Consider the following 10,793-nt stretch of genomic DNA (forward strand, 5'->3'; position numbering starts at 1 on the left):
TATTATTGATTAACCAGCTTGTTACCTATCTGGCAACTTAACTACAACCCAACAACACTAATACTCCATCTAATGCAACTAAGTGTAGCCCCGCCTACTTATGATAAAACTGATTTCTGGGAAAAATAAGAATGTGGTAATATCAGCAAATTATCCGGGGAAAATTATCCGTTGGAATTGTTGAGACACTGGAGCTGGAAAAGTGAGATACTGAAACCAGACAACATGTGATGTGTGTATTATACAGTCTTTATATATTTATACATAAATATGTTTACACAGACTGTTCCCTGTAACCGTTTAAAACAGGTTTCTCTGGAAATGAAAGTTCTGTTTGTCTTTCATAGAAATTAAAGAAGACTGAAAGCCCTATTATGCACTCTTGCACATTACTATCTTACACCCCATTAACAGTCTATTTTCACGCCTAGCGTCAGAGTTCAGGAATATGTCTACACTGATGGGCGTGGTGGTTTGGAAATGACGTACGTGTGTTCAGGTACATTTCTGGTGTATTTCTGTCTTGGCAGCGCCAGTGACCGAGATAAACCCCGACAAAAGTCAGGAGTCAGCCGTACAGCAAAAAACACCTCGCCCAGAACCTTCAGCAATCAACTATACAATACAATATACTTAAAAATCTGCACAGTAACTATACATTATTAGTTATATTTATCTCTGACATTCATAACTATTTATATTTATGTTCAGTACACAGACTTAATAACTGTAGCTTAATATAGCAGATATAGACATTCTGCTGTTTGAGAATTTCAACAGATGATTATTCTCAATCTTTCTCTCTCTCAAATCTTGCAGTTTGGGAAATAAAAAATAAAAAGAGAAAAGCACTTGAACTGAACTTGAAAAGCACTTTGCTATTTATATTTTTTATATTTAAACATCAAAGCACATTACCAACATGCTCTCATCTGCCACTTTTTGTCAAATATATAAAACCTAATTATATAAAAAATGTGAAATACACAGATCTATAAAGCTATATCATAGTGTTCGTTTCTTATCACCAGAACAAAAATTGCAATATGTTTCAATGTTATGTAAAACTATTGTGTTTTATGTGATGATCTTTTAATATAATAAAGAAGTGAAATATTAAATAAAGTTTGAACATGTATTTTTTTATGAAAATGAGTGAATTATCCTAATTAAAGCATTAGCTGTTAGAGGTAAGGAACACCACTGCTTAATTTCACTTCAAATCAATCTGTTCTCAGTCTTGTCTACTCTGCCCTTAGGTCCTATTAACTACCACTACTAGGTAGTTCACTCAATTAGGAAGCTTTTCTGTGGTCCTTTCCTGGTTTTGAGCTTTTGCAGATTTGAATAATTTCACTTTTACAGATACGGACTTTCTTCCTGGCGTTAGACCTAAAATAATATTTTGCAACCCTATATCTCTGTAAGATTAAACACAGTAGGATTGGTCTTTTCCCTTTAGTTGACCTTTTTGATTAAAAAAACAAATGTGCGTTATACACTAAACAAAACAGTGGAAAGAAAAAGTATTTGCCCCCTTACAGATTTCTTTTTATTTTGCATTTTTGTCATACGTACATTTTTCAGATTATCAAACTAACTTTAAAATCACACAAATATTACCTGAGTAAATATAAAAATCACCTTTTTACATGATGATTTCATTTATTAAGGAAAAATAAATATACAAACCAGTCTGGCCCTATTTGAAAAAGTGTTTGCCCCCCATAAATTAATGATTAATGATTAATGACACTTTTTGAAAAGCTGAGTTTAATTTAAATACCAACCACAACCAGGCCTGATTACTCCCAGACCTGTAGTAAAACATGGTGGTGGTAGTGTAGTGTGTGATGATCTGGAGCTGTAATAGTAATAATAACTTGCTGTAATAGATGGAAGCAGAAATTCTGCTGTTTTTAACAGAAAATCCTGAAGGAGAATCAGTTCCTTACTGACCTCAAGCTCAGGAGTACTTGGGTTCTGCAGCAGGACAATGACCCAAATCACACAAACTGCTGAAGTTCACTGTCTCTGAATGGATTAAAAAACTAAATGAAGGTTTTGGAGTGCCTAGTTAAAGTCTGATTGAGGTGATGTGGATGATCTTAAACAGTTTTAGACGTTTATTCTGGAAAATCCTCCAGTGTGTCTGAATTAAAATAATTCTGTAAAGAAGAGTGGAACTAAATTCCTCCACAGAGATGAGAAATACTCGTTATCAGTTATCAGTAAAGCTTGATTACAGTTCTTGCCGCCTTTTTACACAGGGTAACATTGGTTTGAATAGTTTTTTTTCCCTTTAATACATAAAGTTATCATTTAAAAGTGCTTTTTATATTTACTCAGGTTATCTTTGTCTGATATTAAAGTTTGTTTGACATTCAGAAAAGTATCAGTATCACTAAAAAGCGAAAACAAAAGAAATATGTAGGGGGTCAAATACTTTTTTACACCACTGTAAGTGAGCACACCTTTTAAAAGACGAATGGAAATGCTTTCGCTTTTACATAGCTAAAAGATTAAGACCCACAGATACACAGATCAAACACAGTAGCAGTGATACTTTCACTTTTCCTAATATACAATGTGGGTTATATAAGTGTTCTCTGCAGCTAATGGAAATGAAACCAGATAGTAGGCTTTAGATAAGCTCTGTAGAAACAGGTGACAGCTGGCAGCTGGGTGAAAGTGAAAAAAGGACAAATTTAACAATAGGAAGTTCAACACCAGGTTCAGTTTCACTCCCTGCATTCACACGCAGCTCCATCTGTTTACTGACGCCTGTGGAAAAACAACACTATTCAAAAAACACCCACAAACAAACAAGCAATAACCCAGGATATATGCAGTAATCGCTTAGCAACACCATATAAACCACACAAAATACCACAGCACCTCAAACATCCTACCAAACACTAACTCAGCTAAACTAGTTTCTGTTTAGTAAATGGTTGCTAGTTTGTTACTATATAATTATTAAGGAGGAGCTAGTTTTGCTAGCAGGTTAAAATGTGTTTCTGTGGGGTTGCTAAATGGTTGCTATGATGCTCCAGGTGTTTGCTCAGTGGTTGCTAGTTTGTTACTATATAATTACTAAGGAGAAGCTAGCAACCACTTTTAAACGCTTAGCAAAACTAGCTTCTCCTAAGTAATTATATAATAACAAACTAGCAACCACTTAACAACCACATGGAGCATCATAGCAACCATTTAGCAACCTCATAACAACCACCTGGAGCACCTTTTAACCTTTTAACCACCTTTTAACCTGCTAGCAAAACTAGATTCTCCTTATTAATTACATAGTAAAAAACTAGCAACAACTTAGCAACCACCTGGAGCATCATAGCAACCATTAAGCAACCTCATAGAAACAACCTGTAGCATTATAGAAACAATTTAGCAAGCTCATCGCAACCATGTGGAGATTCAAAGCAACCACTTAGTAACCTCATAACAACCACCTGGAGAATCAAAGCAACCAGTTAGCAACCACATAACAACCACCTGGAACATCATAACAACCATTTAGCAACTCCACAGAAAGCATATTTTAAACACTTAGCAAAACTAACTTCTCCTTAGTGTTTATATAGTAACAAAGTAGCAACCACTTAGCTAACTCAAAGCAACCACCTATAGCATCATAGTAACCATTTAGCAACTTCACAGTAACCACTTGTAGCATCATACCAACCGTTTAGCAACCTCATAGCAGCCACTTGGTAACGTCATAGCAACCACCTGGAGTATCATAGCAACCTCATAGCAAGCCATTAGCAACCTCATAGCAACCACCTAGAATATCATAGCAACCATTTAGCAACCTCATAACAATCACCTGGAGCATCATTACAACCATTTAGCAACTTCACAAAAAACGCCTTTTAACCATCTAGCAAAACTAGCATCTCTTTAGTAATTATATAGTAACAAACTAGCAACCACTTAGCAACCTCTTAGCAACCACTTGCAATGTCAGCTGTGTTTCTTAAGCCTGGTCCTGCTTATTTTACAGGGGTTGTTAATATATTATATGTACTTAATACATTTACAGCATATTTTAAGTGCAATTAAGTGTTTTTTTTTCACGAGGGTATTTATTTCGTATAATCTTTTAGTGCTTATAACACTGGTGCTCCTTATCTTTGATGTGCTACCAACAAATGTTTTTTTTGCTTGTTTGTTGAGATTGATAAACGTGCTATTTTCTTTTATACAACAGTTATTTCCGACCTCACAATCTGATTGGTTGAGAAGTGATCTAGCCGTGATATTTCGTGATAACATCACGGCCTTCTCACACTAAACTTGTATCTCTCCGCCGACGCGTTGCCGAGTAACGGCGTGTATACACAGGACACCCGCAGCAGCGTTAGCTTAGCACAGACTAGCGCTCAGCCGTGGCACGCTCGCCCGCAGCGCACCGTCTTACAGCCAGAACGCTAACCAGCCAGGCTAGGCTAAGCTACGTTAATGCTGAGCTAAAGCAAGCTATGCTAACCTAACCAAAGTCCAGCCGGCTAGCTAAAACCACTAACACCACCCAGCAAAACAAGCAGAAATGCTAAAATTCGTGGCTATCTCCTGAAGACGACTCCACGGAGCAGGAGAGGAGAGTATCAGTGTTATTTCACGCTCCTAACATTACCATCTTCACTTATTCCCAATTCTGCTTTCAAGCTAACTTTCGTGGTGTTAGTCTGTATGAACCATACACTGTATGTAGTTAAGTTGTGGTGGAACTACTTTTTGGCGGAAGGATCAGTCCGTATTAAAGCATATTCAAACTGAAAACTGAAGTTCTTTGATTTATTTTCAAAGTAAAGTATTTAGTAAAAAAATAAACTGTTGTATAAAAGCAATAGAACACTCAAGGTCGTGTGTTATCACGAATAACATCACGGCTGTGATGATCTACAGTACTCGCCTTCGGCTCGTGCCTGCGACCGAATCACAGCCGTGATGTTATTTCGCGATAACACACTCCCTCTCCTGTTCTATTGCTTAAGTATATTGCAATTATTTTAGAACCAATAAAACAATAAATAAAACAAAAACATTTGATTAGTTGAGTCAGGTGTGTTGAGAGAGAAGCCATTTCTGTAATGTGTTTTCGGGCTAAAATGAAGTTGAGCAGATAAAATGTGAATTATCTTGGGTGCATACTGTCTGCTAACAGATAAAAGCCAAAGCAAATTTAAGAAACATTATTTTCTTTTGTAATAAATGTATGTTTTAACTATTTATTATAGTTAAATCGAAACCATAGTGCCCAGCAGTTTACTCCCAATACTTAGCTCAACCAGACATAGAAATTTAATTTAAACTCAGGGGATGCAGACTGAGAGAACATGCACTCAGAGGATTAGATAAAGAAAACAAGACCAATGAGCAAATATACCATCAGGTACCAGAGGAACACCTGTTTACATTACACTTAACTAAACCAGCTCACTAACACACACCTGCTGAGTGACATCACTGCAATAATATAATACACTTTTATTGGGTTAACAGACAAGAACAGAGCTAAAGATAAAGAGCGGTTAAACAGGAACACGAGGCACCAGCAGATAACGGCAGTTTACACGGTCAGATAATCCTTATAGATTGTCTATATCAACCTGACTGTTAAGGTATGAAACATTATGTGTTCTAGTCGCTTGATTCTGGCTCTTATATATTATATATATTATATATTCTCATACATTGTAATCTTACGGTATACTCTAGTCAGTATTCTCGTACACTGTGATCATACGGCCCCCTTAAGTCTAGATATTAACGAGCAAATGTTCTTCACACCACTATTTGTTGACTTGTTTTCACACATTTGCTGTTGGTGCAAAAAGGACTTCCCTCTCTTGCTGTGTTGCATGTATGTACTACTATAATTGACTGTCTTTACTCGAATAAACTCGACTTTTTAAAGGAAGCAATGTGCCCCGGCGTCCTAATTATAGCATGATGCTGTGCAGATAATTATAGTAATCATCAGAAGAGTGTGGGTTAAGTTCATCGCACGCAACCAGCTCCAGCACGAAGCTCTATGAGATCTGAATAAAGCTTCGGTTTATTAAAGAATAGAATAAAGGCTAGTTTTTCCTTTACAAGCATTACCAAGTGCTTGGTAACATAGATAGTAACCAGTAGCTTGCTGAAATGACATTTGAATAACAAGAAATTTACCTTAACTGGGGAATGAAGGCTTTCAGTTTCTCTGTTTTAAAGAATGTGTTTTTAAAGTGCCTCTAGAGTGTTGAAAAAGAGACATAGTGCCCTTTTTGCTGCTCTTATTAAAGGGAAAACAGGGATTGAGTGCCCATTAGATTGTCTTTAGATTGTGAAATTTTGATGAGTGTAGATCTATAGGTTCCACTTAGATGTTCCAGCAAATTTCATTTTCCAGCAGGACTTGGCACACGGCCCACACTGTGTGCCAAAAGTACCAATTATGGTCTTATTATATAATATTCTAATTTTCTGATACATTGATTTTTGGGTTTTCATTGGCTGTAAACTTCATAATCAATAACAACAATAAAAGAAATAAACTTCTAAAATAGATCACTCTGTGTTTAATACATCTATATAATATATGAGTTTCACATTTTTTAACTAAACTTTTTAAAGATATGATAATGTAGTGGGTCAAACTGATTTCCAATGGTTGTGATCAGATGTTTTCTAACAATTCTCTCCATAGACTTTGTAAATATTGAAGTTAAAGCTACTGACAAAAAATCATTCGTCTCTCCGGCCCCTGGCTTTTTGGGAACCGGTCTTATGATGGAAGTTTTCCATGTTTTTTTCCCAGTTTTAAACACAGAAACAGCTTTATAGAACCCACATCAAGAACACATTTATACAGACCACATGCGACAGATGTTATGGTGCTTTGTGGAACCCAATGTGAGTGGAAAGTACCTACCACCCCCTCTAATCATGCTTGGGTATCTCGGCACATATGGCATTACTTTGATTTTCAAAAGGCGCAGTATCAAATTTACCATAAAAAAGATCCAAAAGCCTCTAGACAGAAAGACTAGACGCAATATAATAACTACACTATGCTGTCATAGATTAAAATCCTGCAGGGCACGAAAAATCCCACTGCAAGAATGATGAGTACATCCTAACCGCGTGAAGCATGGGGGTGGAGGCATCATATTTTAGGAGGCGCTTTTCATATTGAAGAGAGGATGGATGGGGTCATGTATCACAAAAAATGTTAGCCAACAACTTCCTTCTCTTATTAAGAGCATTGAAGACGAGTCAGTGCTGGGTCTTCCATCATGACGATGACCCAAAACACACAGCCAGGACAACTAAAAGGTAGCCAGTCTCCAGACCTGAACTCAAGAGAAACTCTTTGGAGGGAACTGAAACTCAGAGTTGCTCAATGACAGTCCTGAAACCTGGAGAAGATCTGAATGGAGGAGTAGGACAAGTGTTTGTACAAACTTGGCAAAGACCTACAGAAAATGTTTGACCTCTGTAATTCCAAACAAAGGTTTCTGTACCAAATATTAAGAATCAAATACTTATTTCATGCAAAAAAATACAAGTGTTCTCAGCTGTCTTGTTTGTTACCCCGCCCCCTTGTTTCCTTCTCCAGGTGTTCCCTGTTTTCCAGGCTGTATATAGAGTAAACCCCTGGCATTCCTTTGTTCTCTGTCATGCTTTTAGTTAGACCATGTTTAACCAAAGTTTTTGGTTTATTTTCTGTAGTTTGTTTCTTTGTTTCTTAGACCTAGTTAGTCTTTTGTTTGATTGTTTTGTTTGGTAATGGCCAATGATAGAAACACTGACTTGCATTTGCATCCAGCCTCTAAACACTTATATTAATACTGTAAAACTGATGCCAACAAAATAAAGTGCATCAGATCAACCTCACAGCTATCAAAACTATTGCAACATGTAAAGTTGTTTAATTGCAACAATGTTAGAGAGATTGTTGTGATTGGTTGTATACATTTAAAGAGCTATGATACTGCAATCTTACTCCACCCAGCACTTATTATTTAGCTCTATATTGAAGATTTTTATATTTACAAGATAATTTCCCTCCAAAAAAGGAAAAGCTATCTGCTGTACGTGCTAGATGTGCATCTCTTCTTCTGCTGCACGTCGTCAAAATGAACAAATTTCATCACTTGTTGTTTGCACACAGTGTTTAACAGGGTTTGTTTTTAGTTTAGTCAGCTGGAGTCTTCACTCCACACCTCTTTATATAACAAACCCTCCCTTAACCAACAGCTGACTTTAGCTGTCAGCATCATTTCCACAGCTTAGCTCATGTCTGTCTCGTTTTCTTCTTTTCTAGATTTCTGTTCCTGTCTTTATTATTTTATATTCTTTATTTCTGTCTGTTGTTTCTCTAGCCTGCTTTTTTATTATCTGATATTTCCTTTAAACACATGGCCCTGTTATTTTACTGTTTTAACCCCATCTTCTTGTTATCTTCCCCAGGTGTTCCTTGTCTGTGTCTTTATATATATATTGTATATATTAGTGCATTATAAAAAATGTAGAATATCTTTGAAAAGTTACTTTTTATTTTAGTAATTCAGTTCAAAACTGAGTGAAACTCATATATTATATAGATGTATTAAACACAGAGTGATCTATTTTAAGCGTTTATTTCTTTTATTGTTGAGGATCATGAAGCTTACAGCCAATGAAACAATTGGTACTTTTGGTGCTCAGTGTTGGCAGTGTGGGCAGTGTGCCAGGTCTTGCTGGAAAATGAAATCCACATCTTCATAAAATCTTACAGCACTTTATACTCTTTTGTGGAGATGTGGATTTCATTTTCCAGCAGGACTTGGCACACTGCCCACACTGTACACCAAAAAATAATATTCAAAATTTCTGATACACTGATTTTTGTTTTTTTTTTCATTGGCTGTAATCGTCATAATCATCAACAATAAAAGAAATAAACACTTAAAATAGATCACTCTGTGTTTAATACATCTATATAATATATGAGTTTCACATTTTCAACTGAGTTTCATCTAAATTACTGAAATAAAGGTACTTTTTATTGATGCACTAGCACAGTCCTACTACTATTTACCTCTACTGAAGCCTGAACTTTAAATGAAGCTACAGGTTTAAGCATGTTTGAAATGAAGCAATATAATAGCACCTATAATAAACCTGCAGGAGCGGTCTGAACAAGAACCACAAAGTGTTGTGAGTCTTGTGGGCGTAATTTAACCCACATAACCAACATCACACACACTAAAGACTGTACTTTTATAATTTCATTTTATTATTTTTTTTGTTGTATTTATATGTATCATTTATATTTTTTTTTTATCTTTTTGTAACTTTGTGTACTATACACACCTGCTGCTGGATGTCAAGAATCTATCTATCTATCTATCTATCTATATCTATCTATCTATCTATCTATCTATCTATCTATCTATCTATCTATCTATCTATCTATCTATCTATCTATCTATCTATCTATCTATCTATCTATCTATCTATCTATCTATCTATCTATCTATCTATCTATCTATCTATCTATCTAAACCAGAGCGTTAACTGTGTAGTCAATGAGTAATGAAATATATGGCCTTATGCCCACAAGACTATCACAGGTTATAACAGGTTTATTCTATTTCAACTGGTGTTCTTACGTACTGCAATATGGTAGCTGTTTAAAAAAAACAGCTGTCATATTGCATTTTTTTATTGCATTTCTTGCATTTACTTTGTCTTTAATTTGATTGCAGAGTATCAGTATAAACCCAAGATATTTCATGTTTTATCTGCTCAAATTGAAAACTCTTTCTATTCCAAACCAAACTGCTTCTATTCTGATATTTGTACCATATAAGAACACGGTCAGCGTGTTTAAACAACCCACACTCTTTAATGATGAATGATATGCTTCCTCTTGTCGTTATGCTTGTCAGCAAGATTTAATACTGTTTTAAAAACAAGAGCATGTCTAGACAGAAAACCTTTATAGTATTTACAGGCAAGTCAGTTCTAGCCCATCTTTCAAGACCAGCAGGCAGATTAAATGGCGTATACAAGACCAGCCTTCTATCTTTTTTATACGGAAAGTCAAAATCCAATTACCATTTTAATACATTTTTGAACATCTCTGATAAAATCTGACAAAATTTCATGAACAGTTTAATTGGTATTATATAATATTCTAATTTTCTGAGTCACTGATTTTTGGGTTTTCATTGTCTGTAAGCTTCATAATCATCAACAATAAAATAAATAAACGCTTAAAATAGATCACTCTGTGTTTAATACATCTATATAATATATGAGTTTCACATTTTCAACTAAACTTTTTAAAAAGATATGATAATGTAGTGGGTCAAATTGATTTCCTATCGTTGTGATCAGATGTTTTCTAACAATTCTCTTCATAGGCTTTGTAAATATTGACGTTAAAGCTACTGACTGAAAATCATTCACTTCTCCGGCCCCTGGCTTTTTGGGAACCAGTCTAATGATGGGAACATAATGGGAATGTTTTGGAAACAGTGTAATAAGAACAGGATCAGACGGTACACCTGGGCCAGGTGCACTGTGTAACCCAATCTGTGAGTGGGAAGTACCAACTACCCCCTCTAATAAAGCTTGGGTGCCCTGGCACAGATGCATTACTCTATTTCTTTAAAACCGCAGTATCAAATTCATATCAAAACACCATCCTAACAGTGAAGCATGGGGGTGGAGGCATCATATTTGCAAGATGCATCACTGATAAAATCTGACAAAACCTCATAAACAGTTTGAGGTGA

The sequence above is a fragment of the Astyanax mexicanus genome, unplaced genomic scaffold, assembly GCF_023375975.1.
Source record: "Astyanax mexicanus isolate ESR-SI-001 unplaced genomic scaffold, AstMex3_surface scaffold_31, whole genome shotgun sequence".
NCBI lineage: Eukaryota > Metazoa > Chordata > Actinopteri > Characiformes > Acestrorhamphidae > Astyanax > Astyanax mexicanus.